Source organism: Schistocerca nitens, chromosome 3 (assembly GCF_023898315.1).
Source record: "Schistocerca nitens isolate TAMUIC-IGC-003100 chromosome 3, iqSchNite1.1, whole genome shotgun sequence".
NCBI lineage: Eukaryota > Metazoa > Arthropoda > Insecta > Orthoptera > Acrididae > Schistocerca > Schistocerca nitens.
The window spans coordinates 41,392,783-41,409,510 of NC_064616.1; the positions used below are offsets into that span (position 1 = coordinate 41,392,783).

Sequence of the window (16,728 nt, forward strand, 5' to 3'; positions counted from 1 at the left end):
CAGTAGCCTGACACTGGCAAAACTGTTTCTGGAGTGCCACCCCCTCCCAATCTGTCTATCTATTAAAATTGATATATGTTATACATGTGTTGTTATTGTCGCCCTCTTAATTGAGAATCCACTAAAAGCTCTCATTGCCAGATTCAGAGCTTTTACTGAAATCACCATGATGTTCCATTTTGTGGTCTCAAATAAAATGTGATCATTCTGTCCTTCAAATTGTCTAGGCATGTGCCTATAGAAACTACACACATAACAGATGCATAAGTGTTGTAAAAATTAGGCACCAAATACAAATTACGGTAAGTGTAAAGTGACATCCTGTATGAGTCATAAAACATATGGATTGCCACAAGCATGAACTGATTTTTTTTCAATCTTTGCGATTTGTCTTTGGCAGATGTTAGAAACTGTATACATGCAACTAAGAACAGAATCTGCCAGGAAGTTTCATATCAGCGCACACTCCACTGCGGAGTGAAAATCTCATTCTGAAGACAATTCTTGTTATATGGGAACAAATCTTCATCACTCTATTGGAAACACCATAAATCCAGATGGGCTTTTATTTTTGGGAGAACATATCATTTTCTTAATTTCATAAGGATATTCCTGTGGTTGAACTATATCAGAGTTGCTTTTTCAACATACTGCTGCGATTTTTCTCTTGAACTGAACTGTTTGTCCCTATACTTTCTACTATATTAAAGAAATGACTATTAAAAACATTTGCTATCTGTGACCATTTTATAGCCCTTCTATTCAGTTCATTAGGCCGAGTAAAGTTATGGTCTGGATGTCCTATCACACTTGTACTTGCTAACACATAAATTTCCCCTTTCCTTTCACAAGATACTCCATCTAGTGATCCAGGATTTTTACATTGGTGTTCAGTATCCTTTCTGATTAGCTTATGTGGAAAGCTGTTTTCTAATAATGATATAATGTTATCATGGCATACATTGATGCAAAAAACCGCAGTACAAAAAAATAATTAATGTAGAGAAATGAAATTTTGGGAATGTATTTGCCCAAGTAACATATTTAAGTGATTAATATTGCAAGATCACAGGTTAATCTAAGTGTGAGAATGTGAAATGCTGATACATTAACCAGTTTTCCCACCAGAATGTTGAATGTAAGCATTCTGATGTGCACGATTTGTGTCATACAGGTGCTGGATATGTTTCTGGGTTGGAGTTCTGTGCCTGTTGCTCATAGTCGGTCAATGTAGGGAGGTCAGTGCTGTTTGAGGATGACGCTGGAGTTGTCATCCGATGTTCCATATGTGCTCGATTGGAGACAGATATGGAGATAGAGTAGACCAAGGCAACATGTCATTATTCTGTAGAGTATGTTGGGTTACAGCAGTGGTATGTGGGAAAGAGTTATCATATTGGAAAACACCCCCTGGAGTGCTGTTCATGAGTGGCAGCACAGCAGGTTGAATCACCAGATTGATGTACAAATTTGCAGCCAGAATGCTTGAGGTAACCACGAGAGTCCTCTTTCTGTCATACGATGGATTGGAGATACTCCAGGTATAGGTCCAATGTGTCTCGCACGCAGATAGGTTGGTTGCAGGCCTTCGACTGGCCTCTGCCTAACCGACACACAGCTGTCACTGACACCGAGACAGAACCAGCTTTCATCAGAAAACACTACAGACTTCCACTCTGCCTGCCAGTGAGCTCTCAATTCGCACCAGTGGAGTAGTAAATGGCAGTGGCTCGGGGTCAGTCCAATGCATGCTGCAGGGCATCTGGCTTGAAGCTGTCCTTGAAGGAACCGATTTGTAACAGTTCATTGTCACTGTGGTGCTAACTGCTGCTCAGATTGCTGCTGAAAATGCAATACAATGTGCCAGAGCCATACACTGAATCCTATGGTCTTCTCTCTTGGTAGTGCCACGTGGCTGTCTAGAGTCTGGCCTTCTTGTGACTGTACAATCTCGTGACCACCACTCCCAGCAGTTGTGTACAGTAGCTACGTTCCTGCCTAGTCTCCCTTACATATCTCAGAAGCTTCTCATAGCCCTACTACATGACCTCATTCAAACTCTGGACGGTGTCAATAATGACGTCTTTGTCGCCTGGAAGGCAACTCGTCATGTCTAATCTCAAAGGTAACTAATACTTATGACCATTACAGCATGTATTTAAAGCAAAACTGATTTGCATCCTCATATGCGACCGATGTGAAATTTGAGTAGACATCATCTTTCAGCTGCAGAAACATGCCTACCAACTTTCGTTTATGTTAAACAACTTCTTCTTAGTGTTGTGATTTCTGTTTTTTCCTTCTGTGGTGTAGATTAAATTTTATTTTAGCATTTGTTTCATTATAAATTTCATTTAGGTCATCTCTTGTAAACTATTCTTAAAATCATTTGTCCTGGAGTCATTAATTATTCTCACTGGTTCCGCTGAGGAGTAAGGTAACCATGCATCATGATCAGAGAATCTTTGTTACTGGGTGAACAGTTATTACCTTGATTTGAGCTTCAAGCAAGAAAACTATCTTTATCTACCCATGTTGGAAAATTAATTACTGAGATCAAATTATAGGATCCAAATAAGGTTTCCAGGTCACTTTTCCTATCAGAATCATTTAGAATATCTATGCTAAGTCACCACAGACTAACTGCTTCCTGCTGTCTGACGGATAGAATATTTTCTCAGTGGGGATCTATGTACAGTTACAATTAAAAGTGAACTATTTCTCAGCATTAACCCAAATGCACACATTTTTATGTGCCAGTCATTACAAAATCTATTTTTCTTAATGTTTTTGAACTTGCCTCATTTCTTAATTTATGTAACAGTTCCTCCTTTTCCCGTATTAGTTCTCCATGAGTAAGGGGCTAGTGTAATTTTTAATATGTAACTTATTTAACCCTGTGGTTATCTGGTGCTCAGACAGGCACAGGATGTCTCTTTTTGTAGCTCTCTAAATTTGCCAAACAGACGAGAAGCTCTTCTACTGAGTCCTTCAGTATTTTGATGAAACAAGCTAGCTTTACTTTTCAGTGCATTCTTAAGCATTTTGTAGGGCTCTTCTGTTACTTTTACTTCTTTCAAAACAGTGTGCCTGAATCCTGATTCTAACCTAAAAAGAGTACCTCTGACACCAGTAACAATGGGAATCTTGCTTTGTGTTATGGTGCTGTCCCCCTCCCCCGTCCCCCCTGTCCTCCAATGCAAGAAGCCCAGCCAACCTATCTTTTTCTCTATTGTTCAGATGTAGGCTGTGTCTAGTACATCCCAATTGCTCGGTTTAGCTACAGGCACTGCACTCATATGAGATTTCATTTCAGTCAGCAGAAGCCTGGTCTACTTGGTGTCTCCATGGCGCACAGCAGTGTTAACCCAGGGCTGGTCATGGCGCTGTAGTACCTCAAAAACCCTCGTGTGTGTGTGTGTGTGTGTGTGTGTGTGTGTGTGTGTGTGTGTGTGTGTGTTTTCTTTCTCTTAATTCATGCAGGTTAATACTAATGCTATAATTAATGTCCTTGGCCAAGCTTAAAAAAAGGGAAAAAAGCTTTCATTCCAGATTTGTAAATATTTGTATGCATAGTTACAGCATTTTAATAATTTTATGTTATGTTTCATCCTTTTGTCTATCCAAGGAGACCAAATTGAATAAATTTTGTCCATAAATAAGTTACAGCGGTTACAAACTTATAAACCAAGTAGTCTTGTGACACAAGTTTGTGAAAATGACCCACGAAATGGCCTCCTAACTAATTTTGATCAAAAAATTCTGGAAAAATTATTTTAATCCTTTTTCATTAGAAACTTTTTTTATACCAAAATTTCACAAAAATCTGTCATGAGGCCAACGTCCACTAGTTGAGGGCAACAGCCACTGGGTGATTTCACATGAAATAGGCCCCTGCTAATAGACAATTTTTTTTTGTGTTGAGGCAGATTTGTAATTGGGTCAAATTTGGGTCCACAAACTGAATGTTGTTGTGAACTTGTTAAGACATTGCCCTTGTATGACAGTGAAACTCGTTTAAAGCCCAAAAGGAAGGTTAGAGTTTAATGTCCCATCAATGTTGACCATATGTGGTGCACTAAACCAACGTGTCTTGGAAGGGGAAGGAGATTGTGGACTTGTTTAAGGGACAATCCCTCCTTTTGCAAAGAAGGTTGTTATTCAATGTTGTTTTGATGTAATTGCCATTAATATATCAATACAAAACTTGAGAACGCAGGCATAGGGCAGGTTAAGTGGCAGCAGCTTTTTTTCAAAGGAACTATATGACATGGTTTTCAGTTATTTCCTTAAGTCATTTCAGATGGTAATCAAACTAAGCACTGTGGTGCAAATGTCCAGGCTCCACACTTGAATTCAAGAGGAACAGCAGTGCTTAAAACCTTGTCTAGAAAGCAAGCTTTCCTAAAATCACTGCAGCTGAGTGCTGTTCCCCAGAGAACGCGTCCTTTTACATAAAGATATGACAAAAGTTTAGTTAATCTGCATAAGATAAACTTAGTGTGTAGTCAGTCCTTTGGCAAGTACTTTTTGTCCTAGCTGTTCACATTTTTAATTCCTTCTGCACCTATTACAGTCATGCCTTGAGATACTCACTATCAGGGGGGCAAGGGACAGGGAAAGAGGAAAGTGCTTTGTACACTTGCACAACATGTGTAGTGAAGTTGTAACTGAAATCATCATCAGGCTCATTGTTAGTGTGGTAACTGACTAAACGGTAGTTCAGGCTGTAGCATTGGTGCATGGTAATACACCTACAAATTGCTGCAAATTCCCCCATCATGCATATGGTATTAGCAGCTGGACTCGGCTAATTTCAGCAACTTGGGGTAGTTGTCCAGTTCACGTCCCAATCCCACAGAGCTGTTACTATCATGACCGTGGCATTAACGACCCATTGAAAATGTTGATCTCCATCTTCCTCCATTGCTGGCAGATTCGAGGATGGTTATTTTAAACATGGTTGTGGCCACTTGCATTATACCGTAACTCACTTTTCAGGCTTCCCAAGGTCTGTACATATTGTGGTCCAACTTCAATTGTACGAAATTTGAAGTCCAAGTCCGCTTTGGATATGGCAAAATATTAACTGTGTATTGTGATTTTCAGAAAAAAAAAAATAGCTTTGAAGACATTCTTTGTGAAACAAATTAGTTTGCAGTGTCACGTTCTCAAAGGAAACTTAGATTTTAGGGGTGGTAATGAATCCTTTACCTTTATTGAAACATCTACATTTTTACCTTGCAAGTCATCTGGCGGTGTCAAATAGAGGATAAATCTGCCACTAAAATTTTCCAAGCTTCTCTGTTTCATTCATGAATGAATGGTGCCTGGGATGAACAACATTCATTCATTGTCTACATGATCTCCAGTTTTCCTCATTTTCTCATAATCATTTCATGAGAGGTTTGTGGAAGGAACTTCTCAGTGCTCATCTCTTATAATTTTAACTTATGTTGTACAACACATCTCTTCTAGTGACTGCCACTTCAGTTTTTTGAGCATCTCTGTTACACTCTTGCACTTACCAACCAATCTCATAAAAAATTTGTGCTGCCTAGTGTATGTTCACTTCTGTCCCCTCTATTAATCCTGCGTGGTTAGCCTCTTTAACAGACCAGTAATGCTTAAGAATTGCGGAAATAATTGTTTTGTAAGCCACTTCATTTTTGGATAAATTACATTTCACTTAGATTATCCCACTGAATCTGTCTTGTCATCTGTTTTCCCTACAACACATTTTATGTGGCCAGTCCAATTTAGATTGCTCTGGATGTCTACTCCTAGGTACTTCTTGCCTGTTACTTCTTCCAGTGGATTATCACCATATCTCTGGTGAGGGATACTCTTTAGGTCTTCATGAATTTTACATTTATGTATGCTGTATTTAGTAACAGCTCTAAAACACTCCCTTCGGGTACTCCTCAAGTTACTTTTATATCTGTTAATTTGGTCCCGTTAAGAATAGTGTGTCGTTCGGTGGCTAGTTGGTCAAGTCCCAGACTACACATCCGAAGACTGTAGGTTTGCTCCCCAGTTAGTCCGAGGATTTTTAACTGTGACTTATGACTTCTTTAACCTCTGGTGATGATTGTTTGTGTGAATCCACGTTAAATTGTAGGTCTCACTATAACTTGCTGGGTCAGTCACTCAAAAGTTGGTGGAAGGCAACTCTCTTCAATAAGACCATAACTAGTAAAGCATTGTGCTGTGCCAAACACTCTTCAGATTGATAAATATGTAAGAATGACAAGATGAGATTTATGTGCTAGGAAGTCCTGAACCTTTTACAAATGTGGTGGAATACTTTGTAAGCTCGAGTGTGCACAGTTTCAGAACAACTTGCTTTGTGAAACCCAAATTGATTTTTTGGGGGGATTTCAGCTAGATTATTGTGTGTGAGCAAATGACATGTTACATAATCATGCAATATAATGTAATGGGATGGATAAAGAATCTGCTCATGAAGCAGTGGCATGAGAACACACATATGAAAGGCATTATGTATGCAAGCTTTTGGAGCCAGTGGCTCCTCCTCTGGACAAGAGTTGAAAGGGAAGAAGGAAGAGGGGTGAAGGAGAAGTACTGTTGATGTTTAGGCAAAGGGAATAGAGTTCGGAAAAGTCGCCCAGAAACCTGGGTCAGGGGAGACCTACCGTCTAATAAGTCTCCCCTGACCTGGGATGCTGTGACTTCCCTGAAGTCTACCCCCTTTTCCTAAACCTCACCAATCCTTTCCTTTCACCCATCTTCCTTCCCTTCCTTCTGCCAGGAGGAGGAGCCACTGGCTATCCAGTTACATTATGTTTTTGGAAATTGATTATTTTTGTTGATGTAATCATGCAACGAACTGACATCAGTGACAAGTGACAGACATATAATTGTTTAGGACAATTAAGATAAACCATACAAGTTAGTTAGGAGCTCATACCGTATGCGATTGCAGTCTTTCTCGGCGTATTCCACCAACGAATTCTTCTCAGGTTATCAGCAGAGTGGTGGTGTCGTCTTGTTGCAACGTTTCTATGAGTTTCGTACCCATCATAGTCGCCAGTAAGTAATGGGTACAAAACTCATTGAAACGTTGCGACAAGACAACGCCACCACTCGGCTCAAAACCCAAGAAGAATTCATCAGCTCATACCTTTAGCAAACCTTGTCTTTGTCTATATACGGCTTGCTTACAGTGTACAGTGGATAAGTCAGCTTTTATGGTCTCCTGTTATCATTCACAATAGCATACACAATTTTTGATGATGATAAAAATATCACACACATTGTAGCTGTCTGTTGTTGTTGTTGTTTTTGTTGTTGTTTTTATTTTCATAAATAATTATATCCTTGTAATATTTTTCTTCAAAACTCATTCTGAGTACTGGACTCATGTTTTCTCAGAGATGGAGACAAATTCTGCCCAAAATATCCATAAATCACTGAAGGTTACTGATGGCATAATTGCTTCAAATGATATGTGGCCATTGCAGTTGGTCTTGAACAGGGTAAAGGCCTACCTGTATATATTTCCACTATGCAACTTTGCACTTTCATATAGCCAGTGAGAGGGTAGTTTTAGATAAATCGAAAGGTGAGGTATCTTGAGCAGCAAAATCGAAATCTTTCATTGTTATTTGCACATTATTCATGATTTCATTAGCCACAGCCTCAACATTTGCTTGCTACTTGTTTGAATTAGAGGTTGTTTTGTCAGTCTGATTTGTAGCTTTATTTAAGGGCTAGGTTGGGTTCAAAGGTGATAGCTCAGTTGTGAATTGAGAAAGCCTAAAATATAATATTATGACAAGTAGCTAATTGTTGGAATGAAAGTTTGTGATGTCAGACTAGTTTGTGGCATAGTGTGGTGTCTAGATTAGACTGAGAGGCCAGAGAGTGTGATATTACAAGAAACTCTACTACATGTGCTGAAAAATTCAGGTGGTTATTCAGAAAACAAAGTAATCACTGGTTTCACGTGTAAGTTTTAAGACATCTGTGGTTTTTTCATTGTTTAAGATGCTATCACTGTGCTACTGTGCTGTTACACTTAAGAAGCTTTGCAACTTTCCAGTAATTGGGCTGAGATTTCACAAAGATGAGAGAAACCTGTCAGTGGTTAATTCTTTGGTGAACTGGGTGCATCAGTCTCCTGTCTTGTGGTACAAAGACAAGAAGTTGTATTGAACTTATTAGCTGTGAAAGATTTGTCATAAAAGTGAGTGTTTCATCTTGTCTTGAATGCGATAAAACTGTTTAGGATTGTGACTCTGGCATATTAATAGAAGAGAACCAGTAATTTAAATTATAAACTAAACAATCTGTGTCATATTGTTTTGTTTCTGTATGTGTTACTATAACCACTAAATAGGAAGCTTTAGAGCTGTCATGTCATATATGTAATGGTACAATTTAACTGACTTGAATTTTGTAGTCATTTTGTTACTGATCACATATCTGTTGTTTTTGAATTATAAGGATTAGTGGAAATTGCGTGTAGCCTGTATGCATGTGGACAGCGATTTCATTCCATGCTCATTTTACAAATGGCAGAAGAAAGATGGCAAATGACTATTCAACCTGGTGTTCTTTGAATATGTCAAGTATTACACTAGCCATTTGTTATGTAGCTACAGTATCAATGTGGGAAAAAGACTGACAGGTAACTTTTTACTCACTCAAATTTGAGAAGGGAATTTGACAATATTTTTGCAGTTTTCTGTATGTGTGCTTATTTTGATGTTTAACGAAAGATTTTACATGCAACATGCTTTGAAAGCTGCATGCTCAGGGTTTTAAGGAACTTGGGTGTCTGCTAAACAGAATTGTTTTCTCATTCCATATTGCCATCACTTTTGTGCTGACTTGCATGTCGTGTATCCACAGTGATTTTTAATGACTGCTTCATTAACCTATATCATTCATGAAGTCTGAATTGTTTTGTGTCTTTATAGTTCACAATGAAATGTGACTGTGTGCTACTGAATGTATTCAGTGATGTCTGGTGGTGAAAAGTGGACAACTATTACTTGCTTGGAGGTGCAAATAGCATGGTGTCTGCTCAGAAGCAATGTTTTTCTTTTTTCTGTTAATGGTAATGAATTCTTAACAAAAACACCAGTGTGACAGATAATGGAACCAACAGCTAGGCATGTAAGTTGTGTATGATGTTTGGAATGACTACAGTTCAGAAGGAACAATGATGTCCATAATTACAAAACAAGAAGAAAAACGGCATTCATGATTTAACAACATTAAAGTTACCTTTAGCACAAAAAGGGGTGCACAATGCTGCCACAAAAAATTTTGATCACTTAACCAGTGATATAAAATGTGACAGACAGCAAAGTTAAATTTTAAAACAAACTGAAAAAGTTTTTTGATAATTTCTTGTTTTCTGTTTGGAATTACTAATTCACACCTCTAATCGTGCAGCTGGTTCATGGAACAAGAAAATAACAAGCAAACAGTCCATAAATATCATTGCTTGCCCCTCACCCAAGTGCTGTGTAAAACAGTGTAGGTGTTTTTATTGTGATAACTGTCTCTATATCACAGTGACTTACGGTGTTTCTATTGTACTGTACTCTTCCATGGAAATGCCTGAAAACCCTTGATAGAGATGTAAGCATCAAAATTTTCGAAAGATTGATCGATTGTATGAGAGTTCTTCATTCAAAATCTGAGAGAAATGTTTGCCGTTCATCTCAGCTCGAAAAGAATGATTGATATTTTTTTCTTTTCCTCATATTAACACGATAAAATTCAAGGAAGATATGAAGGATTTATATATTCTTTTTAGACACACCAAACTGCAGTACTTCCAATCTAAATACAAAGCCTGTAGAAAAACTTACAGGGAAGCACTTCAGAGATTAAGGGGAGTTGGAACGCCGTATGCCGACAATGTTAAATTTAGTGACTTGGCTTCCCTGTATTTCAGGAACCACTGTAGCCATTGACATGAAACTTTTACAGGACATTACACTATATGTTCTGAATCTACAGCACTACAATAATTGCATTTCAGACACTGCTTTTTTGGAATACAATTTTTTAATTACACGGTTAAAATTTTGTGTACTTCTTTGTACGTTATTGTAAATAATTTTAATTATACATAACATTATGTTCTTAGTTTAGTTCAGTAGACTCAGGATATGTATGCTATTACTCCCTGAAAATTTGAATACTTTATTCGAAGTGGTTTCTGAGATTTAGGGGAAAATGCAACAGAAAATGTAAATTTTCAGGAATGATTTCTAAAGTTTCAAAATATTGTAACTTAATTAAGGCACTGTGATCAAAAGTATCTGGACAACCCCCCAAAACATAAGTTTGAATACTTTATTCGAAGTGGTTTCTGAGATTTAGGGGAAAATGCAACAGAAAATGTAAATTTTCAGGAATGATTTCTAAAGTTTCAAAATATTGTAACTTAATTAAGGCACTGTGATCAAAAGTATCTGGACAACCCCCCAAAACATAAGTTTTTCATATTAGGTGCATTGTGCCACCAGGTACTTCATATCGGCAACCTCAGTAGTCACTAGACCTCTTGAAGGAGCAGAATGGGGTGCTCTGCGGAACTCGTGGGCTTCAAACATGGTCAGGTGATCGGGTGTCACCTGTCATATGTCTGTATGAGATTTTCACTCCTTAACATCCCTAGGTCCACTGTTTCCAATAAGGTAGTGTAGTGGAAATGTGAAGGAACACGTACAGCACAAAAGTGTACAGGCTGACCTTGTCTGTGGACTGACAGAACGCCGACAGTTGAAGATAGTCGTAATGCGTAATAGGTAGACATCTATCCAGATCATCACACAGGAATTCCAAACTGCATTAGAATCCGCTGCAAGTATTAAGACAGTTAGTCAGGAGGTGAGAAAACTTGGATGTCATGGTCAAGCAGCTGCTCATAAGCCACACATCATGCCGGTAAATGCCAAACGAGGCCTCACTTGGTGTAAGGAACATAAACACTGGACGATTGAACAGTGGAAAAACGTTGTGCAGGGTGGCGAATCGCAGTACACAATGTGGCGATCTGATGGCAGTGTGGCTATGGCAAATGCCTGGTGAACGTCATCTGCCAGCATGTGTAGTGCCAACAGTAAAATTTCGAGATAGTGGTGGTAGGGCATGGTCATGTTTTTCATGGGGGGGGATTTGCAGTTCTTGTTGTTTTGCGTTGCACTATCTCAGCACAGGCCTATAATGAGGTTTTGATGTTTCAAGCACCTTCTTGCTTCCTACTGTTGAAGAGCAATTCAAGGATGGCGATTGGGTCTTTCAACACGATCGAGCACCTGTTCATAATGTACGGCCTGTGGCGTATGTCAGTCATACCATCATTTATTTCAACAGCTTTGTTTGCAGCACTCTTCATTGACTCACATGCAACAGATTCTACAGTAGCTCCAATAAACCCTGCATACTTGCCAAGTTTACAAGGTAGGCGTGGCATATTCATCATCACACAATGTTTCTGCTGCTTTGTGTCCTTTTGTCAACAGATCTCGGTCCATAAAACCACCTAACATTTAATTCAAAATAATTATCTTTACATTTATCAGAATTCCAAAATGAATGAGTGTACTTAAAACTGGCACAATTAATGATAGAATTCCTGGCTAGTCCATTTGATAACTCTGTCTTCATATAAACGAACTGGCCCTCCACATATTTTACAACACACACATTCACGTAACCCTTGTTGGATGTGTAAATCTATCAGATCATAACCTAACCTACCATTTACATCACTTTCGTTTTGAGAAAACTGTGTATCACAACATTTTATTTTAATCTTTGAAGCACTAATGAGTGTTTTTCCAGATACTGAAGAGTTTGCCTGTATTTTAGTGTCTGTAACTTCAGACGCCCCATGTTGAACACAGTGTTTCCCTTTATTTGAAAATCTGTTACCGTGAAAGCCACGTTTCTTAAAAACTCTTAGTTTTGGTGTCATACTTTATTTTACTTTTTGAGAGATTTATCAATCTATTCATCACTTTTCATCGTAAAAACGTTATCACTTAAACATACAATGTGTGTGTGTACTATTAAATGAAAAGGTAATGCTTTTGGCAGTGCTACCAATGCAAATACGTAATTTAACCTGTATAACACAGCAATCCACAGACTTCTGTATAAAAAATTACTGATTTTATTAGGTCTTGAAGTAATGCACGTAAAAATTTTAACATTTTTAACCAGTGTAGATTATATTTAAAAAAATAAAATACTTCCCATGTGAGTTTATAAGTGATATATATCATTGTATTCCGAAAATTGCAAATTTTATAATGAAGTAAAAATCTGAAAATGTGAATTTTCTTTCTTTCTTTCTTTCTTTCTTTCTTTCTTTTTGTTCTGACTTCCCTTAAAAGCACAGAGGTATGCTGAACAAATGAGGCACTCTAGTAATGTTTCCAAAACAGTGTGGCGTATAGCAAATAAGGAAAGAGGAGGGAGCAACAATGCAGTGTGCAAAAACATAATAAGTGACAGTGGAAAAATTGCTGAGTGACCCAAAGGAAGCATGAGAGAGATTCATAGGCCAGTTTAGTAAGATGAGTAAGGAGGATGTGATAAACCCTCCATAAGGTGCTAAATCCCAATAAGGTCAGTAATTCTCTCTTCCTAAGGTTTGTTACGGAATCAGAAATTCTGAAAACCAGTCCCTCAGAGAAGCATTATCGGGCCTCTTTTGTTTATTGTGTTCATCAATGATATAATAAATCCACAAAATTGAAACCTAGTAAATTGTGCTGATGATACCTCCTTCATAAGTTGGGGCCCTACAGAAACAGTTACCAGTGCAAAATAATGCAGAGAACATTAGCAGTCTCACAGAAATCTCGCCAAAAACAAATTGCCACTAAATAAGGGCAAGACAATTCTGATGGAGTTTCTTCTAAATTATAAAGACAAGTGGGTACAGAACCAGAGCTATCAGATGAAACAACTGATAAACTTGAATTCCTGGTTATAGTAGACAAACATCTTACATGGAAGGAGCACATCAGCTACAAGGGTAAAAAAAATCTCCTGTAACACCAACCTGCTAAAACACCTTTCTAGCATAATAGTGCAACCTGTTTTAAGACAAATCTATTTTGGAATTATACATTCCCACTTGCAATATGGTATAGAGATTTGAGGTGGGGCACCAACAGGAGGGCTTTTAGAGCCCAGAAAATAGTGATTAGGATAACAGCTAATATAAGTAAGTGTCAGTCCTGTAGAGAATATTGCATTAAGTATAATGTACTAACAGTGTATTCATTGTATGTTCTCAGAACTATACTGTTTGTAAAAGAAAATACGTAGCATAGTGTAATCAATAGTGAAATCCATACTTACAGTACAGGAAAGAGAGAATTACCACATAAAATTTAGTAATCAGAGAGCAACAGATCATAGTTCATTTTTTGCTGGAAGACATTTTTATAAAAGATTGCCAATTAATATCAAATTGCTAAAAGGAAACATATTTAAGACAAAATTAAAGCAACTGTTAATTGATAAATGTTTGTACTCCATCAAGGAATTTTAATGTTATTGTGTATAATTTATATTTAATTCCAGACTTTTTAATGTCCTTGTGTTTGTAAACTGACTATGTCCATGACTGTTAGTTTATTATGGACAAATAAACTATTTATTAATTGCATGTTTGAAAGTTGGTATTAAGGCTGCACAAATGAAGTGGAACCAAGAAAGTAATGTGTACCCAGGGAAACTGCAATAGCTGTATCAGTCTTTATTTATTAAAACCTTGCTGTATTTTGAATATTGAATGAATAGTTTTGGGAAGGTGTCTTTTTGTGGGTCATTGGTTGCCAGACTAAAAGTCCAGTCATCTGTTTGATTGCAGGTTAATTTTGTTTGTCACTTTTGCTTCTTTTATCTTGGACAATGATTTGGTAATGTAAAAAATGTTAATCTGTGCTGTGGTTTGGAGTCCTAATCAAGCTGTAGACATCTTATAACTGTCATGGTATGTCAGATTAAAGGTTGGAGAAAGATAAGGGTGTACCACCTGAAACAGGACTGTGGCTAGTTAAGCACTGCAGTGTTCAAATCAACCTTCATATTGAGGATAGTTTTGGTTTATTTCAAGGTCATGGACTTCTGAATGATGGATTTTCATCTAGTCAACCTTATCAATAATCAGAAAAGTTGTTGAAGCCATTTGGTATGAGATAGCATTTTAGTATTGGTGGCATTAGTAACTTATTTCTCAAAGTGTCATTTTATGTTGATATAGGATTTAATACGTAAAAACTATAAGTAGTATACACGGACATAAGAATATGTGCACATGTTTAATGAGGAGAGAAAAGGACAGGTTGTCGACCACAGCCTTGCTGAAGTGATTTAGGATAACCACAGAAAACCTGAAGCAGGATGACCAGACAGCCCATGAGCCTCCATCCTTTTGAATCTGAGGCCAGTATCTTAAGAAATGTACTACCTCATTCAGTTATACCTAATGTAAAGTTTGTAGTGCTTGGAAGGAGTTAGCTTAATAACATAAAAAGATAATTATACATTGTTCATTTAATCTCTTCATGCATTTATGTATGGCATTTAATGAACCTACTTAGTTCAGTACCTCTCCATTCATATCTGAGAAACCAGCTGTCTAATTATCTATGCACAAGATTGATGCCTGTTATTTATAGATTTGCTTTAGCTACATGTGCTTTGAGATAACCTATCTTATTTGTTCTATCCTAACATTTGTTAGTAGTATAGACTGCACTTTATATACTGCTGTAAAAAACGTACATTTGAAATGGGAACTGCTGTATGTTGCAATAAGGACCATGTTCAGTAAAAAGTATGAACTCTGATAAGTTGAAATATAGACAGAAATAAGTGAAACATTGATTTTGGGCTTTTGGAAGTACTGTTGGTAATAAGAATGAAAACTAGGGAGTAGAAAATGCAAAACTGCACTAGAGATGAAAGTTATTCAGTACCCCAGTTAGAAAAACTATCTAAGATTAAAACAGATATCATAATGTTATATAGTGTTTCTCCTGCACCTCTCCTGTACTTTTTGTTTACTAGTTTCTCTTAATTTGGTTTAATGTTGAAATAAAGTTTGAGGAACTATTTGATATATTCGTAAATGCTATTCACTTCTTGGTTTGTTTGGTCCTACTACAATTACTATTCCCTGTAAGTGGTCCGTCTTTAAGTCAAAATAGATAGTGCAAAGTGGTTGTGGCTCATTTGAACAATTTTATTATTTTGCACATGCTGTTATCAAATACTTGATAACAATTATCTTGAGAGTGCTACAGATTTTGGATTTTGGGAATCTAATAAGAATGTTAAGAGGATGAGTGCTTGAAAACTTGTCTTGGGTGACAATATCCATTCCGTTTTGCTATTATGTTGTGTCATTGCCTGCTGACTGCCTATGTTAAGTGAAGTGGCCATAATCCTTGGAACAGTGTGATTTTTATATATATATATATATACAATTGTTGCCAGAATTGATTGACTGGAAATCAAGAATTCATCTTTGTTTTAATTTTTTCTTCTTTATTTCCTTAGAATGTTCATTGTCATAATGGAAGTTAGGTAATCCTGAGTATCTGTACTGGATTTGTGTTTGAGGATGTCATTTTTATTGCAATAGTCCAAATTTTGTTTCTGTTTCCCTTTCTTCTTTTTTCCCCTTACCTCAGCTTTGCTGACATTGGTTGACCTCAAGGTTTTCTTTCCCTGGGTTTTACGCAGTAACCTCTCTCTAATGTTAAGTCGTGTAGACTTGACTGTTCGAGGACAAAGGAACTTATTACTTAGTAGTTTGGTTCCTTTAAGTGCCCAACCAATCCATTCCCAGCACTTACAACCACTGTATGTTCTGGAAAAAAAGAAGGGGTCATTAGACTTATACATTGCCAAGGTGGGTGGAGTAGGCACCAGCTGCCGCTACGGGTGCACAGCTGTAGTGAAGTGTGGTGACCCTGTCCACGAACCAGCTCCTCCGGCAATGCACCGTTGCGAAACTGGGTGTGGTAGGACGATAAAAAGAGCAGTGAAGCTCGGTCCCGCATGTGATGGGTGCGTAGTTTATCCGTCTGCTGTTTAAAAGTGCGAACGAAGCATTCCACATCTTCTTTGGACTGTGGATGAAAAGATGTGCTTGTGATGTGATGAAACCCATTGGCTGTACAGAAGTCTTTGAATTCTGCAGACACAAATTGTAGCCTGTTATGTCACAAGCAACTCTTAATGCTTAATGCAAAATGTAGATTGTAAGGTTTGAAGAACACGATGTCATCGTCGAGTGCACGAGAACCACAAAAGGAAACTTGTTATATGCGTCGATGACAGTCAGCTAAGGTGCTTCGGGCTTCGGCCAGTCAAAGAACCGTTGAGCAGGGGCTGCCTGGTGTTCTGCACAAGTATGACACTGAGCCATCATCTGTTCCATTTGCGAGCTCATGCCAAATGGCGTGCAATGTCGATGAGCTAATTGTTCAGTGCGGACCACACCCCAGTGACCCTAAGTGACTGTTCAGATTCGGTACGTAACAATATGACACCGTGTAGCTCAGACGGGTCTTGCCAATGTGCAAAGTATTGGTGAGTCACCGGGCCAACAATTTATTTTGCAGTGCAAAGCTGACCAGTGCAGACATAGTAGGATAGAATCTGCTTCTGTTGCCCATACGATCTCGCAGTGATCTACGGAAGCTGGTCCAG

At 37.8% G+C, this 16,728-nt stretch overlaps 1 protein-coding gene and 1 long non-coding RNA gene across 2 annotated transcripts in view; both read left to right on the forward strand.

Moving 5' to 3' along the window:
* Window positions 1–16,728, forward strand: part of LOC126247989 (transmembrane protein 183-like) — a 173,891-nt gene that overhangs the window by 12,039 nt on the left and 145,124 nt on the right. The window lies entirely within an intron of this gene.
* Window positions 6,608–8,647, forward strand: LOC126247990 (uncharacterized). The gene is made up of 3 exons (XR_007545396.1): window positions 6,608–7,971; window positions 8,066–8,209; window positions 8,470–8,647. It is a non-coding gene; the product is annotated as an uncharacterized LOC126247990 (long non-coding RNA).